General features: G+C 51.0%; 1 protein-coding gene across 2 annotated transcripts in view; it reads left to right on the top strand.

Annotated features, from left to right (window-relative positions):
• The first annotated feature begins 265 nt into the window (after window positions 1–265).
• Window positions 266–17,564, top strand: part of BANF2 (BANF family member 2) — a 31,164-nt gene continuing 13,865 nt past the window's right edge. The window contains exon 1 of one of the 2 annotated variants that reach the window (XM_072943551.1): window positions 266–363. The gene's annotated coding sequence lies outside the window, so the exon portion shown is untranslated. The remainder of the gene's footprint in view (window positions 364–17,564) is intronic. The other variant, XM_072943552.1, reaches the window with a different exon arrangement.

Here is a 17,564-nt window from a genome sequence, read left to right as displayed (position 1 = left end):
ATGGGCTTGGTTCAACTGCATCGACCCCGGCCGGGCGGGGGTGGGAACACACGACACTGGGGGTGTCTCAAAGCCATTCCCAGGCTTGCAGGGAGGACGCCCTCGTTGCATCCGCAGCAGGGCTGGCCCAGGACAGCACCCAGGTGGGTTCGACTCTCCAGGGGACTCCCAGTCTGCTGACACCAGCAGCAAAACAGCAGGCCGTGTGGGGGCCGCCCCGAGGGGTGTGACATCACAATGAGGTCCATTCAGGATCTTGGGACTGACCTGCCCCTGGGCCCGGGATGTAAGCTGAGCCCTTAGAGCTGACCTGCACTTAAGGGGCTGGGCCACCGAGACAAGCTGACCTTCCAGGCAGCCTTGGTGAGTACTTACTTACACCCTCCCAGAATCTCAGGCACCAAGAGCTGATGGTGAGCTGGCCTAGCACCTGGGGTCTCATGCTCAAAACAGCATTATCCAACCTGCCGTTATCCAACCAGCCCAGGGCCCTTCCTAGGGAAGTCGATTCACCCAACCTGGGCACCCCTTTTCCAGCTTCTGCCTCTGGGGTTACTGGCGGCTGGAGGTGATATTCTAATCACCTCCAAGGCTGGCTCTGCCACCTGCCCCAGCTCCCTGGGCAAAGGTCACCTGTGGGCTTGATAGAGGCTCTGGGCAGGGAGGCCAGGCTCTCAGACGGCAAATCCACAGAGGACTCCCCACCCCTCTGAGTCCCAGTCGAGGGAGGCCATGGGCAGCCCTTGGGCCTGGGATGCACCTCACAGCCCGTGAGCAGGTGCAGCCTGGGGGACGCTAAGGATGCTGGAACCACCACCCTTCCAGAAACGCACACGAGGACCCTTCCTCTCCGCGCACTTTGCTCCTCTGGTGGTATTTAAATCCAGCGCCCCATGGCCCTCAGGTGTGTTAAATCCTTCCCTCTTGGGACAGGGAGAGAGGTTTGCGGCAGTGATGGGAAGTGGGTGGGTGGGTTAGAGCACCAGAAGGGTAGGCAAGAATGGAAGAAGGAGGTGAGGGTGGGGCAGGGACCGAGGCCAGCTCCCCGAGAGGATGCTGGCTCTTTCCAGCTGGGCCACCAGCCGTTGGCTGAGTGTGGTCGGAGGCCCAAGGGTCCTCTATAGCCAACAGTGGGGACCGGCACAGGGGCCCTGGAAGGCAGCACTACCTCCCCGCTTGGGCCCCTCGTGGGCTCCGCAGCCTGTCTGTCCATCAGGTTCCTGCATGCAGACGGGCCCCTCGCCATCTGGGAGGGAGCACTGTGGGTCCACGCAGCCATGGTACACCTCACTCGCAGGGTGGTCTTTCTGGAGCCTGTGGTTCTGAGCAGCTCCTGGCTTTACCTGAGTGTGTCAGGCAGAAAGCAAGGTGGGCGGGTGGAGAGTCTGGCCTGAGGCTGCGTCGTCCATCCTTCATCTTCCCGGCATGTCTGACCCCCAGCTCGACTTCCCACATGCGGATCCCGGACATCAGCGGGTTCCCAAGCCCCCACAGGAAGCAAGCAGTCTAGGGAACGGAGCTACAGCGCTTGTGGGTCCCCAGTGCGCCAGCCCTCGTTTGGAGAGGAGGGAGGGAACACGCCTACTATGTGTCAGAGCCGCCACCGGGGTCATTGCTCTTCATTCCTGCCGCCAGGGAGGAGAAACGGGTATCTTCATGCTCATTTATAGACTCGGAAACCAAGAACTGCGTTCTGCGCTGGGTGCCGCGTTTTAAGAGGGACATTAACCTAGAATTTATATATACTTCATATTACAGACAAGCTCTCCAACATGAGAGCCCTCTGAAAATAGAACGAGCTGCTTTGCGAGGCAGCCAGAGCGTGCCTTTGGAAGCATCCAGGCAAGCTGAGTACCTTCCACCAGCAGGGTCGGGACAGGGTCCTTGTGATCTGTCGGGAGCTGGACCAAAAGATCTTTAAAAGCCCATCCAGATCCCCGGTCGCAGTATCTGGGTCTCAAAACCTCGCTCATCTTCCATGTTGGAATCCAACTGGGTCAGGCCTCCCGGGGCGGCTGTGAACTTCGTGGGGGGCAGAGCTTGAGGGAAATACAGAGATTAGCTCCGTGGACCTGCTGGGCCGGTAGGAAACAGGAGGCCAGGCTGGTCAGGGGGGTGGTCCAAGGCCAAAGCCAATTTGCACAATGAATGTTTGTTGAAAGATCGAAGGAGTGACAGTGCCGGGTTGGAATACTAATCAAACATCCCTTAGCCATCTCTCCTCCCCTAAGACTCTTTCCTATCGGATTATAATTCGGCCAGTATTCACTGAACACCTACTCTGTGCCAGGTGTGTCCACAGAGGTTCTTTCATGTAATCCTCCCCTAACCCGGCAACCTGGTGTCCTCGTTCCCGGTTCTCAGATGAGGATGGTGGGGCCCCTGACCCAGAGGATAGTGAACTGGGGGAGATGTCACCAACACTAAAGGACAACACGGGTCCCACTAACTCCTGGGAGAGCCTGCACCTCCACCTGCCGCCTCCCAGCGTGGACAAGGAAGCGCTCCCCTTTCTAATCCTTCCTAACAGCAAACCGCCGGTGCCTCGCCCCTTCCCTCGGGGGCTGACCTGGCCCCTCCTCGACTTTGTCCTGGCGGATGTCGGGCTCCCCACGTTCCCCCGGTTCACTGCCCGTGCCTCTCGCTCTGACGAGACAACGATGGAGCGACTGTTTCCACACCAACAGATGTTATGTGCCAAGAAAGAAAATATGCTAATCGACATCAGCTTCAGCTAATTGTAGCAATTTCCCTTCTGCGAGGTGCCCTGAAACAGTAGCCACGCTCTTCTTTTTGCACATTGGGGAGCCCCAAATTGGCAGCTTAAGTAAGGTTGCAAAGAAGTCAGTTAAACAGCCTCTTTGCTGCCAGTTACCACGGATGAGGTCTTGAACACACTCTGGCTAAGACCCCGGCTCCGCTGTTTGTGGACTTGGCATCTGGCTGTGGTTCACAGGGACCCCTCCTTGGGCTGGAAGAGCCTCACTTAATCCTGGGGAAAACCGGAACCTCAAGGGACGTAATGAAGCACCAAGGCCAAGAGCACACGGTCTGACCTTGAACCCTGGCTGACCCTGGTTTGTTCCGTAGCCAGCACTGGCCAATAGAACTTTCTGCGTTGATGGAAATGTTCTCATCTGCGCTGCCCCATATGGTGGCCGTGAGACACGTGCGGCTGATGAGCTCTTGGAATGAGGCCAGTGGGACTGAGGAACTGGATTTTCCATTAAACTTAATCTTAATGTAAGTTTACGTTTAAGGTAAATAGTCTCATGTTGCCAGTGGCCACTAAACTGGACGGTGCAGCTGCAGCCCTGCCGACCTCTGTGACTTCATATCTTGACCTCATCCCCACCCCCCAGCCCTCCTCCTCCCTCTGCGTTCACCTCCCGGACCGGCTGCCTGGAGCCTCAAACACCAAGCACGTTCCCCGGTCCCTCTGCCACACCCCTGTTCCTCTGGTTCAATGTCATGGCCTCAGACCAAGTGTGTCTCGTTGGGGAGACCAGACCTACGTTGTCTAATATTGTCCCCACCCCAGTCCAAATCGCTTCTCTCTCTGAACTCATCACATGTCTTAGTTCAGGCTGCCATAACTAAATACCATCGCCTGGGTGGCTTATAAACAGCAGCAATGTATTTCCTCCAGTTCTGGATGCTGGAAGTCCAAGGCCAGGGTGACAGCAGGGCCACGCTCTGGGGAGGGTCTGCTATCAGGCTTCAGATAGCCACTTCCTCACCGATCTTCACATGGTGGGAGGAGAACGGAAGAGAGCTCTGTGCAGCCCCTGGGATGTGGCCACTAATCCCATTCATGTGGGTTCCACTCTCATCACCTAATGACCTAATCACCTCCCAAAGGCCCCATCTCCCAATACCATCACACTGGGGGTTAGGATTTGGGGGGCAGGGGTACGGACACAAATTTCCAGGCCATTGCATTGTGTTCGTGTGTTTTCCTGTCTATCGCTCTCTCTCTGGACAAGAACGTCAGTTCTGCGGGAGCAGGGGCACTGTCCATGCTCACCACCACTCAGCCCCACGCCTGGAACAGCATTTGGAACAGCATCTGGCAGGTAGAAAGTGCTTAGCACAGTGTGTGGAGAGAATGAACACCCTGCAGATGGCCTGGTAGCCATTCCTTAGCTACCTCCTTTCATGAAGAGGCAAGACAGTTACTGCTACAGTAATCATTTGCCGTGTAACAAAATAACCCCAAAACTTAGTGGCTTAAAACAACAATGATTAGTTGCTTCTCCTGAGTCTATGGGTCAGAAATTTGGCCAGGGCTTAGCTCCATGAGACATCAATGAGGGTCACTTACTCATCTGCACTCAGCTAGGGGCTGGGATGGACCAGGCACCCGGAGAAGGCCTCCTCCATCCATCTGGAACTCACAGGCCCTCAGGCAGCATCTCCGGGGGGTTAGCCTGGAGTCGGACTTTTCCTATGGCAGCTGGTTTCTGCGAGAGGAGGCAGAGCTGCCAGTCCACTTGAGGGCCAAGCATAGCCCAGGCAGCACCACTTCCAGCACATTCCATGGGCCTAAGCAAGTCATGGGGCAGCCCAGAGAAAAGGGAAGGGGAAACTGTACCCCGCTGATGGGGGAGGCAGCAGCACACACACACAGAATGAGCAGATGGCGGCTGCCTTTGCACACAGTCACAGTCACCACAAGGAACCCACGTGGTGCTGCTCACACTAGAACGTGCACCCAGACCATGTGGGGTCTTGTTAAGATGCAGATCCTGACTCAGTAGGTCTAGGGTGGGGCCTGAGATTCTTTATTCCTAACCAGCTCCCAGGTCCCCACCCACACGTGGAGTAGCAGGACTCTCTTCGAGCACAGCCCATCGAGGCTGGCCTTCTGTTTAGGTGTGGCCTCACAGAGCCACAGATACCACCACTGGGGCTTCCCACCACTGGGTTAAGCACTGTGCATTCTTATGGGGTTTGTGTGACCAGTCCCTTCTGCCAACACCACAGCATGGGGATCCATCCCACTCCACCTCCTGAACATTTCTCACACACTTCAACCAAGCTCTACAGCCCCTCACTCCTCTCATTTCACATTTGATGCTCCCCATGTCCCTGGCAAAATTGGTGGGGCTCTCTCAAGTTACAGGATTAGAACCAAATTCAAACTAGATTAAGGGAAAAGGATTGATGGGAGACATGGCTTCAGGAATGCCTGGATCCTGGCCCTGCCTTCTCTTGGGATCTCCTCGGCAGCTCTCCCAAAGTGAGCAAGAGATGCCTCCCGCTTTGCACCCACAGCAGGAAGGAGGTACCATTTCTTTCCTGATCTTTCCAGCAAAAGTGCTGGTGTTCTCTCTGGGTGGGCTTGCTGGGGTCCCATGCCCACAATGAAGCAGTCGCTGTAGCCAGGAGGGGGTGTTACCTCATGGCCAGGCGGGGGTTCTGTGTACACCCTTAGAGCTAGGGGGTGAAGCATCCCCACCTTGGCCACATGGAATGAGGGCAGGAAAGCTGGGATTGTCCATGGAAAACTGGACAGGAGGGAGAACTACTGAGAAGCCAAGAAATGCCCACAGTCAGTCATGAGACAAGTGTTCTGTGTTGGCTGGGGAAGCAGAGGGCGGGGGCCTTATCGATTCCCGGGGTCTACTGTCTCCCAGCACAGACTCAGAGGGGCTGTTGAGCTAAAGAACTTTAGCACAAGAAGAGACTTGAAAATTAGCTAAGGGATGTTAATTGATGTTAGTTAAAAGGCCACGTGGTCCAGGAAGGCTGGGAGACAGTGTGTCAGGCCAAGTTAACAGTTCCCTTGCTGTGCAGGACTTGTCAGGGCCTTCAAGCTGGAGTACACCGTGAATCACCGAGAGTGGGGCAAAGATTAGAGGCAGTTTTTCGTTGAGCACAATCTGGGGAACTTTTTACTTAACTCCACCCCACCCATTTTATAAATGAAGCAACAGAGGCCGAGAAAGGGAATGTGACTTGGACAAGGTCATGCAACTAGTTAGTCTCAGGTTTATCCCCAACTGCTGCAACAGGGGTGACATATATGACGCTGCCTAGAAACATCACTTGTCCCTCAGGGCACTCCTGTCCCCCAGCCCTGGGGGTTTCCCTTCCTCTGGAGGGTGGGTGTTCTCTTCCCTCTGAGGCATCCCTGCACGAAGGCTCCGGGGTGGGGGGAGGCCTCTGGCACCGAGAGGGCTGCCACTTCCTGGGACCTGTCCTTGCTGCTGCAGATCTGAGGGGACCCTGGAAAGTGCAGAAGCACGTGGGTCTGCACTTAGGAAATCAGAGCCATGCGACCGGCAAGGTGAGGCACGATGAGGTTGAAGAGGCTCAAAGCCTGGCTGGACTTGGACGGGTCAGCAACCACCAGGGATGCCGAATGTGTCAGGCAGGAGGGCTGGGAGAAGGACCATGTTCCTGGAACAGAGTGCGCACTTTCAATCCAGACAGAGGTTGTGCGTCAGGGCCCTGGCGCGCTGACGTCCGAGACACCTATCACCACATCGCTTTTGAGTACCTGGTCTGGGCACTTCTCAGCCACTCAAAGACCCACATTTACAAAGAGAAAACAGCCACCGGCTGGCTGGTGTAACTCACAAGGGTCAGCGACACACAAAGGACTCAAGTTCTTTTTCCCGGCCAAGAACACAAGTTTGGATGTCTTATTAAACCCTCCAAGCCTCAATTTCTTTGTCTGTCAAGTGGAGCTAAAATGAGTTCCTGCCACACAGCTTTGTTACAAGGATTAAATAAGATCATGCCTGTGAAATAACAATGTGCCTAGCTATTATTTCCGTAATACGGGCTCCTGAAGTGGTGGTAGGCCTGGAGAGGTGGGATCAGGGCCAGGTTCTCGGCTGGGAAGGGGCAAAGCCAAGATCAGACTATGTGCAGCCAGTGCCTCGGTGTGACTCTTTCCTACACTCACCAGCGGACGGTGATGGCTCGGAGCCCAGAGAGGTACAAGGGGCTTCTCTGAGTCTTTGTCTGTATAAGAGGAGCGGTGACATGTGTCTCTTTGGTCACTTGGAGGTGACTCTCCCCAAAGGCCAGGAGGAGAAGCAGGTGTCACCAGCAGAGCCGGGCGTGCGTTCCCGACACCTTAGAGCAGAGCCGGCGCCAGTTGTGGTTTGGTGGCCATCTGCTATCAGTGCTCATGGCCGCCCAGATGGAGGGGCCTGAGGACCACCCTCTGGCATTTTAGGCCAGGTTTGCATGCAGGACAAATCGAGACTTCACCAGCAGAAAGCTCTGGCGGTAAAAGTCCCAGCAGGGATTTAAGGGAAGACAAAGTTAGGAGGGTCTGGCCGCCGAGTGGGAAGACGGGAGTGGAGGCAGGAATGGGGGTGACCTGCCTGTAGATACACTTTATGGGGGGAAGGTCAGACCATGACCTCAGGCAGCCACGTCCAAGGTTGAAGATGAGAACCACTCTCACAGGACTTGAAATTTGGCGGCAGAGTTTCTTAACCTGGGGTGCTGGTGCATGACCCACTGTAAACTGATGTCAGTTTTTATCTGTGCAAATGGGGTGTTGTTCTGGAAGCAAAGTCTCCAGCAGGAGAGGCAAATGGGTGGCGTGGCTGGGCTTTGTTGGGTCCACATTGTGTTACAGATATTTGACTTGCCCGACATTAAAAAACTGGGGACTTGCACATAAAGTCAAAATGTTGGGTGTCTCTTGAAATAACTCCCAAGATCTGGCTCCTTCTTTTAGGTGCATGTGGGACCCCAGTCGCTCACGTCTGCACCATTTTGTGACCTCCCTGATGAATGCCCAGCGTCACTCCACACTTACCACTGCTCTCGTATTGTTTTTCCTCACTGATTTATTTATTTTTCACTTGCCTGGATCCTCTGGCCTTTGTGTTTGTAACCCCTAACCTGAACTTTGAATAGATGCTCAAAGTGGTGTCTGTTTTCCAAGAGGTCATTGAAACTAGAATCCCTTCCACCCTAGACTCTGCCCTGACAACCAGGCTGGAGGCCGACCCTCAGTGGGAGCAGAGCACAGCCCTGCCCGGGCCAGGGAATGCAGTCTCTTCCCCCCAGGAATGTGGTGGTGCTCTGTGTCCAGGAGTGTGTTTACAAATGGGCAGGCGTATCTTCTGATGGCCTCAAAACACCAAAAGATCTCCCGAAATCACTGAAACATTCTTCGTTTAATCTCAGCAAGAGTGCTGCTTGCAATATGCATGGTTCATGTTCCACTCAGGTGATCACACAATAAGGGAAACCAGCAGCAGTCTTTGGGAAACCCTTTTTTATGGCCTCGAGAACCTGGCTGTTGGATGGGAACAAATCAGAGAGAGAACAGAACTGTCTGGCCGAGACCTCCTCTCTGAAGCCAGAGCCTGCAAGACTGGGCGTCTGAAGGAGGACTTTGCATTTGGGCAGACTGAGCAACTCACTTAGGGCTGATTTCCGAACTGAGAGTCACGGATGCATAGACACGCAGCCTCGCGGCCAGACACGTGGAACTGGAGGGGCCTTGGGAGGCACTGGAGCTGCTGTGCTGAGGGCCAGCAGACAAGGGCCGGGGTAAAGGAGAGCTGAGTCCTGGACTAGAAGGTGGACTCGAATTTTGGAATCTCGCCAAAGAGCAAGTAGAAGACACATCCATAAGGGCCTTGCTTATCTCAGAATGGGATGAATATACAGCTTCAGACATGCTTCCACCTAGACAACACGGTGGCACCTCGCTGGTCCACGGCCCAGCTGCAGCAGCCTCGCTTGTGTTCGCACCCGAGCAGAGGACTTCAGTCCCGAGCTGGAGGGAGAGAAAATGACTGCCCAGAAATCCAGCAGAAGCCTTTCTTGGTGACTCAGTGTTTGGGAACACAGATATTAGTCTGAGCACACCCAGATTTGAGGCCTGGCCATGCCCTCGGCCAGCTCATGTGTCTTATCTGTAAAATGGGGATATCACAGGGCGTAGATAATGCGCGAGAAGCGCTTCCCACGGGGCCTGGGCGCCTGCATCAGCACCCGCTCTCAGCCTGGATTTCTCAGTCACCGACCGAGAATCTGATTTAAGTGCAAGAAGTAATTTAAGAGGGGGGTCTGGGTCACACAGGTAGGGGGGTGAGGAAGCGAGGCTGGGCGGGAAGGGCGGTGCTGTGTTCAGAGCCGTCACAGCCTTGGGCCGTCTGTCAGAGCTGCACCTGGGGTATCTATCCACCTGCAGATGCTTGTGGTGGGAACTGAGAGCCCCAAGGGGATGTGGGCGGGGCAGGGATGGCTAGGCTGTGAAAGCTGCCCTTGAGGTTCTGATTCCTCAAATTTCCATCATGGAGCAGAAAGCACGTGGGCTTTGCAGCCAACGCAGACCTCAGCTCACATCCCATCCCTGCCCTTTACTAGCTATGTGACTCTCTTTGCCTCTCTGGGCCTCAGTTTCCCCATCTCTCAAAATGGGAACAAGTCTCCAGTGCTGCCAAGTTAATTCAGAGGGTTAAGTATGACGTTGGCCGCAGAGAGGCAGCAGGTGGTAGGTGCTCAGCAAACAGGAGGCCCGTGGTTCTGCTCCCCCAACCGCCCACGGCATGCTTCCTGCTCCGGGTGAGCCCGGCTGGCACCAATGTCTCTTCAGGTGAGCTGGACATGCTGACATCCCAACTAGTGTTTGCGTCCGAGTTTCTGAGCGATGTGTGGTCCTACTGCAGTGATCTCCCTAGCTGTGTGTCGTCCGGCTGTTTCCCCTCTAGCTTCGCGGGTCTGTGGCTTTCAGATCCAGAAGGGGAGGCAGTGGCTGGCCTGAAAGAGGCCAGGCCAGGAGCGAAATCCCAACGGGAAGAATTTCTGACCCTGCAGCTCACCCGGCAGGCCAGGGTCCAGCGCGTGGGCAGATCCAGGGGCTCCTGCTGAGTCAGAGGCGAAGAGAAGGCTGGGGGCGGGGACGCAGGATGCCTGGCTAAATCTGAATTGCAGATAAACAAATGAATAACTAATCAGGATAAGTGTGACCTGAGTATTTCACAACACATACCTCTTCTGAAAAAGTTACTCGTAGTTTATCGGCAATTCAAACTTCTTCACATACTAGTAAGTTATTTATTTGTCTCTACACTTGTACTAATAAGTTATTTGTTTATCTGAAATTCAAATTTAACTGGGCATCTTGTATTTCTCTTTCCTAAACCTGGCCACCCTAGTCTGGAGGAACAAACTCTCACGGGAGGTTTGGGTTAGAACCCAGCCCAGCAACCACCCCATCAGCCCTGCAGGCCAAGAGGAAGGGAGAAGGGTCACCTGCCCCAACTCATTGCATCTGGGGTTGGCAGGGAGCACCTTTCAGGGCCTCATTAGAGTCATTTACCATGTACCGTAAGACACTATGAACTATACGGTGGAGTCGGTCACAGATCCACTCGCGCTACACCTAGATGTGCAAAGAAAATGCACTTCTTCGTACGCGGCGGGGTCCAGGCAAACGCAGGCTGGTTGGCAGCGTATGATTATGTCTTAAGTCAGTTCCGGGAAGCGGACCTGAGACCAGGATGCAGGTGCACACGGCCCAGGGACGGGGAGGGGTGAGCAAGGCTGGTGCCTGCAGGGAGATGCTTCCGCCTGCTCTCACAGCGGCACAGGAGCGGGAACGGTGCCAGAGAGTTGGTCCTGCCCGGAGACAAGGGGGCCGGGTTTTCCTCCTCAGTGTCAGGGCTCACTGCTGCCTTCAGCCTCCCAGGCGTGTCCAGGGGCGGCAGCTTCCACGGCAGAGCCAGCACTGCCAGGAGAGCCGCTGCTGTGTGTGTTGGTGGCAGAGCTCTTCGCAGCTGGGAGGTAGGCGCACCAGCTGGTCCAGGGGGTCCGGGCGCCCTACTATGCGCCTATCAGTTTCACACTGTGTCCTTTCAGTGTGAGTAGTCAGCTATCAGGCCACTTTAAAGAGTCTCTTTTGGGAGACGGTCTCCTTAGTGGCCTCTCTCCCCCTCCCCAGCCTCCCTAAGGAATTCTGTGGCTGTGGGGCTGGGAGTGATGCTGATGCGTCTTCATGGCAGTGGAGGATCGGGGCTTCGAGGGCTCATGATGTCTACAGGACAACGGCCTGATCCTTGTGTCTGTGGCTGCCCCAGTCTCCAGGGGTGACTAGCCCCTTCCGGTCTTTAAGGGACATTTTGACCCCCAGTCCTGGAGTCCATGACTTGGTCATTTGCCATGCTTGTACGGTCCCCATTCCTGGGACCTCTTCATCCTGACTCCTGGCTCCAGCTCACCCATTACCCCTAGAGCATCTCCTGCCCGGCGCTCAGCACTGTTCATGGCTGCCACACCCCTGCCCGAGACACCTGAGAACAGCCTGTTCTTGTCATTTCCTGGTAAGGCCAGGCAAGCGATGCATCATTCCCACGGCCCAGCCAGTGTGCCAGAACTTTCCCTCTGGAATCTAACGTGTCTGCCCACTTTGGGATTTTTGTCCCAGAGAGGGAGCCCCCTGCCCCTATTACCTGCTTCCCAAAAATCATGTTCCCTCTGGTGGGTAATGGAGTGACCTTTCTCATTCTTCTTTTTAGAATCCGTGGGGCGGAAGAGGTAGACGCTCCCATCTTTCTTTCTTCTGGGGAAATTCCTCCTCCTTCCCAAGACAACATTGTTTTCCCCTTCTCTCTGGGGCTATCATGGCAGAGAGAGGAGGAATCAAAAAGCCCTACCCATAGTGAGGTGGAAATCAAGAAGTTAAAATATGTATCTGTTACAGTACACCCATGTGCACAGCAGAGTTACCCACGACAGCTAAAAGGTGGAAGCAACCCAAATGGCCATCAGTGGATGAATGATGATAAAAAATGTGGTCTGTACATACAGTGGAATACTACTCAGCCTTAAGATCCTAACACACGTCACAACCTGGATGTGCCTTAAGGACATTATGCTGAGTGATGATAAAAATTGTGGTCTGTACATACAGTGGAATACTACTCAGCCTTAAGATTCTAACACACGTCACAACCTGGATGTGCCTTAAGGACATTATGCTGAGTGAAATAAGCCAGTCACAAAAAGACAAGTAGTGTCTGATACCACTTACGTGGGGGGACTAGAGCAGTCAAATTAGAGACAGGAAGTAGCATGGTGGTTACCAGGGCCTGGGGGAGCCGCTGTTTATTGAATGTGGGAAAGTTCTGGGGATGGTTGCACAACACTGTGAATATACTTAACACCACTGAAATGTCCACTCCCAAACTGACCAAGGTGGTAAATTTTATGTTATGTATATTCTTGTCACAGTTAAAAATAAAAGTAAAGTGAGAAGGAAATCTGTTACAAAAGCAGGTGTCTTGTCCGTGGAGGGTAACTAATATACTCATCTGTTCCTTAGATGATGTGTTTTATTAGAATAGCCCTGGATCCTTTGCAGAGAACGGGCCCCAAAGAAGAGAAAATATTTTCATGAAGAAAAGATGCAACAAGGAATAGTCCCCTCAGAACCACTATTTAGACAAAAGATATCCAGCAGAGACAGGATTTTAGAGAAAGGGGAAGTTATATTTAGGAAGAAGTGTTTGGGAGTCAGACTCATCAGATGAGAGAGGTGAAGTCTGGACGAGCTGGGGACAGGTGGCTTCTTCAGGGGATCACTGTAGGCAGCGATCTTAGCACAGGTCTAGAAAACCTTGCTCGAAACTGCTGGGGCCACAAGTTTTGGGGGAATTCAGAATTTTTGAATTTTGGAAAAGCAATCTGGTACCTCATCTGTGTATCCCAGACCATTTCCAGTGGAGTCTGGCTCCTATAAATAAAGCCATTAATATTCCTGTGGCAAAATGTATAAGTATGCACACTAAGTGAGATAATAAAGACTATTAATAGCCTCCTGTCAGTTCAGAAGAGGTTTTGTTGCCAAAGAATTATCAAAATCTTTTGGTTTTCAGAGCTTTTTGGATTTGAAAATGGCAGAATAGGGATTGTGGACCTGTGTGAATTTTGTATCATCTAAAGACTGTAAATCAACAGAGACACAAGATATTGGAAGGGACCAAAATGATGAGTTCCAGCTACCCCAACATTCTGATTTTATAAATATGAAACCAAAGTCACTTGCCCAGGGTCACACTGGTCACGGTCAAGAGCTGAGATTAGATTCAGGACTTCGACCCCCAACCCAGCACACCCAAGCAGGGGTCTAGGTGTGGCCTTCAGACTCAGACTGCCTTTTGAGTGAAGTCTAGAATCAATGAAATCAACCCTCCCTCTCCTTTCCAGTTCCCTGAAGAGGGGGCTTCTTGCCTCTGGGAAAGTTCTCCCTTATAGCTGAGTTCACCCTGTGTATTATACCTTCCAATGGGCCAGTTTTCTCTGGGTAAGGCACCTGCAGAAGGCCTTGTCCTATGGTCCACAGACTTAACTCAAGGCCTTGCATACAGATGGTGCTCAGTAAAGATCTGAGGAATCATTGAATTTATTTGCGTGTTCATCACTTGTAGATCCATCTAGAAAAAAGCTATAATTAAAAGATCATGTGTAAGACAGCCACCAAATATCTTGTTTGCCATTGTAGACTTGGAGTCAAGGGCCAAGTAGGCAAATACATCCTTTATTTCTGACTGATGAACATTAATGGTCATTGAAAAATGATTTTTCCATCCTTGATGCCTAAGCCCTGGGACTGATCCTGCCCCAGGTCTCTGGGCAGAATGAAGATGCTTTTCTGCCTAAGATGGTACTTAGCACACAGTAGGTGCACCGCAAACACTTCTTGAATGAGTGAGTGAATGGTGACATTGGGGGTGTATTAGTTGGGACTCTTTGTTACACAGAACACCATCTCAACTTAAATTGAATTAAACAAAAGTAGAAAATATTGCCTAATGTAATTGAGAAGTCTAGGAGGAGACGCCTTCAGGCATGGTTAGATCCAGGCCTGTGAATGATTATTGGGGAACCTCTCTCTTTTCTTATCTCAGATCTGGCTTTTCTACGTGTTGGCTTCTGTCTCAGGCAGGCTGTCAGGTGCAGGTGATGGCAAAGATGGTTACTATCAGTTCTGCTTTCACATTCTATCAGCTGAGTAGTCCTTGCAGAGAAAGATGGCATTTTTAACCAGCAATTCTAACAGAAGTCCCAGGCTTGGCCTGGGCTAGGTAATTAATGCACCCATTTCTGAACCAATCACTGGCCAAAGTGATATGCTAGCTTCATTGCCCAGGGCTGAATATAATTGCCCCCTGGCGCCAAGGTGTTGGGAAGGCAGAGACTGAGGTTTGGGAAGAGCGGTCCCCAAAGGGAAGTAGAGGTGATGGTCCCAGAAGCAGAGGGAGCAAGTGCTGAGCAGGGGTAGACAACAGATGTGTCTGCAGGGCTGGATGCTAAAGGATCTTTCCATGGTATACGAAGGATGCAGCAAGCTCGTGTTTTAAAAGACAATAGTGTTAGAAGCAACAGAGAGCAACTTGATCTCCGACTCACAGAGAATTGCTTGATTTAAGAAGTAATGATTAAATAAAACCCCGATGAATCAGCTCCCTGATAGTGGATCTTACTCTGCTCCAGACAGCGCACAACGCAGCGACCTTCTGTTAACTCGTCTGATCTGAACAACTATCCAGTGGGACACTCATCACCCCCAGTTTACAGATGAGAAAACTGTGTCTTTAGTTTACGAATCCTCTCAAGGTCTCCCAGCTCGTAAGAGAAGGGGCACATATCCCACCCTCTTATTTCTGACTCCCTACCTTGGGCACGTCCTCTGCCCATCTGTATCCCTGGTCCTGCCTTCTCTCAGATCCGCTTTGCTCCGTGTGGCTGGCTCCTCAGGTGAGCTCCCCGTGAGGGGTGGCAAAGATGGCCAGCAGCAGCTGAGCAATTCTCACCGAGAAAGACCTTCACACGAGCACCAAGATGTGTCCTGAGAGGGGGAGGAGTGTCCCACGCCAGCCCTGAGATCATTCTCACCCTCATTCTTCTCCTTCCCTTGGGTCTACCAGGCTGCTCTATTTTGAGGATACAGGGGTGGATCCTGAATTTTCCCACACATCTGCTTAGTTTAGGAACTATTTATATTCTCCATAACTTTCAGGCTCTGGGCAGCTTTTAATAAAGTGTATGAGCCCTTTGAACACCAGAATTCAAGTTGTAAAATAAAGGTAGAAAGAGAAAATAAAGACACCAAGCAAAAGCAGCAAACATGATGACTACAAAGGGAAGGAGGTTTAACCAATGCTAATTTCCATCCTGGTTAGCTCAGAGACTCCTGGTAGGCTGAGCAAAAAGGGAAATACAACGCTTACAAATTCTTTCTGTCATAAAGGTAGAGATACACCAATTTTGAAAGGTACAGGTTTTTCTTCACATGAAACGTCAAACGGTTGATCGTGTGGAACATTTTATAGAACAAGATGTAAGCAGCATGATCCCCCCAGACCCTTTGCTACCACCCCCAATGAAGGGTGAGGGCAAAAATCTGACATATTAAGCTCACAGTCCCCTGGGGAGGGCAATACCGCGTACACCCAAACAGAAAGCAAACATGAAATTAAGATAATTTACTCATTTACTCAAAATGTTTTTGGGCAGTTTGAATATATAAACTTTTAGAGATACAGATAAAAAGTCTACTTATATCATTTGATTCCATAATTTAATTACACACATTTAAAGTTACATATTATATCAAATAATATATTTAGGAATACATCGCTTTTCCATTCACATTTCAGGAAAGCGACAGTATTCCATATTTATGTATATCACCACATCAGTTTCTTCATCATCGGGGTCACTTTTTGAGTCATGTCCTATGGTTTTCAGAGGATAATGACTTTGCTTCTAGCGTATGGTTGTTGAGCGATGTCATCTTTTGAATTCATGCGTGTGTCCCCACTGGACACTGAACCCCAAGCCCCACATACCCACAGGTAGAGCATCAGCGCCCCCCACTACAACCCCATTTCTCTGTGGGGTAGATCTGTGATCACCTCCTGACAAAGACCTATTGCTCAGATTTTTTAAATGATCTTTAAATGATGTCAAACAGTTGCAACTAGAAGGTCATTCCTTTGGGAATCGTGATTAAATTCCATGGACTCTTTTATTCCTTATTTAAACAGGTGGCTTCTCTAAGTATCTAAAACCAGACTTGACTGATGTCATTTCCTGCCAATATGTCCCTCCCCAAACTGTACTTTGAGGTTCAAAATACAGTAATTGATAAGCACACTCAGGAACACAAGAGTCTTTGGCAGTAGTTTTGTCAGATGGCAGTGGGGTGCTTAATCCCACCGTGCTGCACCCCACCCCAACCCCCCTGCCCAGAGCCCTCCCCAGAAACGCCACTGACTTAGGAGGGAACGCCGGTCTGGGGAGCAGGGCCATCCATGCTCTGTTCCATGCATGATCTTGAGCAGGTCCCGTAAATTCTTGGGCCTCCGCTTTCTTTTGAGTGAAATGAGGGGTTTAGGCTGGATCAGAGAGGGGCAAGGAAAGCAGCGGGGACCAGGCGGCTGCTCCGTGTTTGAGGCAGGGGTTGGTATTTTCACCTCGTTCCCAAGTCAACAGAGTCATTCTGCTTTGATCAATTTTACCTAAAGGGATCCCAGGTAAAATTTCCTTTGAAGTAAAAGATTGCTTTTCTTTTTCTAATTTTTGAAAAAGGGGAGATAGGCCGTTATTGAGGTCTGCCTGCTCTGAAGTTCTCTGACTTCAAAGCTGTCAGAGTCATAGTCAAATCTTCCCACTGATGGCCGATGAGGACCTGGTGACTGGCGACTGGGGCGGGGGTGTAGGCACTGCCTGTGAGTTGGTGAGCTTGTGCCAGGCTATGCTTCATGCTAATTAAATCAAACACTAGAAGAGGGACCCAAGCATCAGTAATTTGGAAATCTCCCAATGTGGGTCTAATGTGCTGCCAAGCTCAAGAATAAATGGCATTGACATGTGATCCAGCAATCCCACTCCTGGGCATAATTTGAAAAGATACATGCACCCCAATGTTCACAGCAGCACTATTTATAGTAGCCAAGACATGGAAACAACCTAAATGTCCATCGACAGATGAATGGATAAAGAAGTTGTGGTATATATATATATATATATATATATATATATAAAACAATGGAATACTACTCAGCCATAAAAAGGAATGAAACAATGCCATTTGCAGCAACATGAATGGACCTAGAAATTATCACCCTAAGTGAAGTTAGTCAGGAAGAGAAAGACAAATACCATATGATATCACTCATATGTGAAATCTAAAATATGGTGGAAATGTACTTATTTATGAAGCAGAAACTGACTCACAGACATGGAAAACAAACTTAAGTTTACCAAAGGGGAAAGAGGATGGGGAGGGGTAAATTAGGAGTTTGGGATTAACATATACATGCTACTGTATATAAAATAGATCAACAACATGGTCTTACTGTATAGCACAGGGAACTGTATTCAATATTTTGTAATGAACCATAATGAAATAAGTAAAACTAGAATCAGGAAAAAAAAAGAATAGATGGCATTGGTACAGCCATTATGGGAAATAGTATGGTGGTTCCACAAGAGATTAAACATAGAATTACCATATGATCCAACAATCCCTCTTCTGGTATATACTCCATATACCCCAAAGAACTAAAAGCAGA

Source organism: Vicugna pacos, chromosome 19, assembly GCF_048564905.1.
Source record: "Vicugna pacos chromosome 19, VicPac4, whole genome shotgun sequence".
NCBI lineage: Eukaryota > Metazoa > Chordata > Mammalia > Artiodactyla > Camelidae > Vicugna > Vicugna pacos.
The sequence above is the reverse complement of the archived record's forward strand: the minus strand, read 5'-3'. Positions and strand labels throughout refer to the sequence as shown.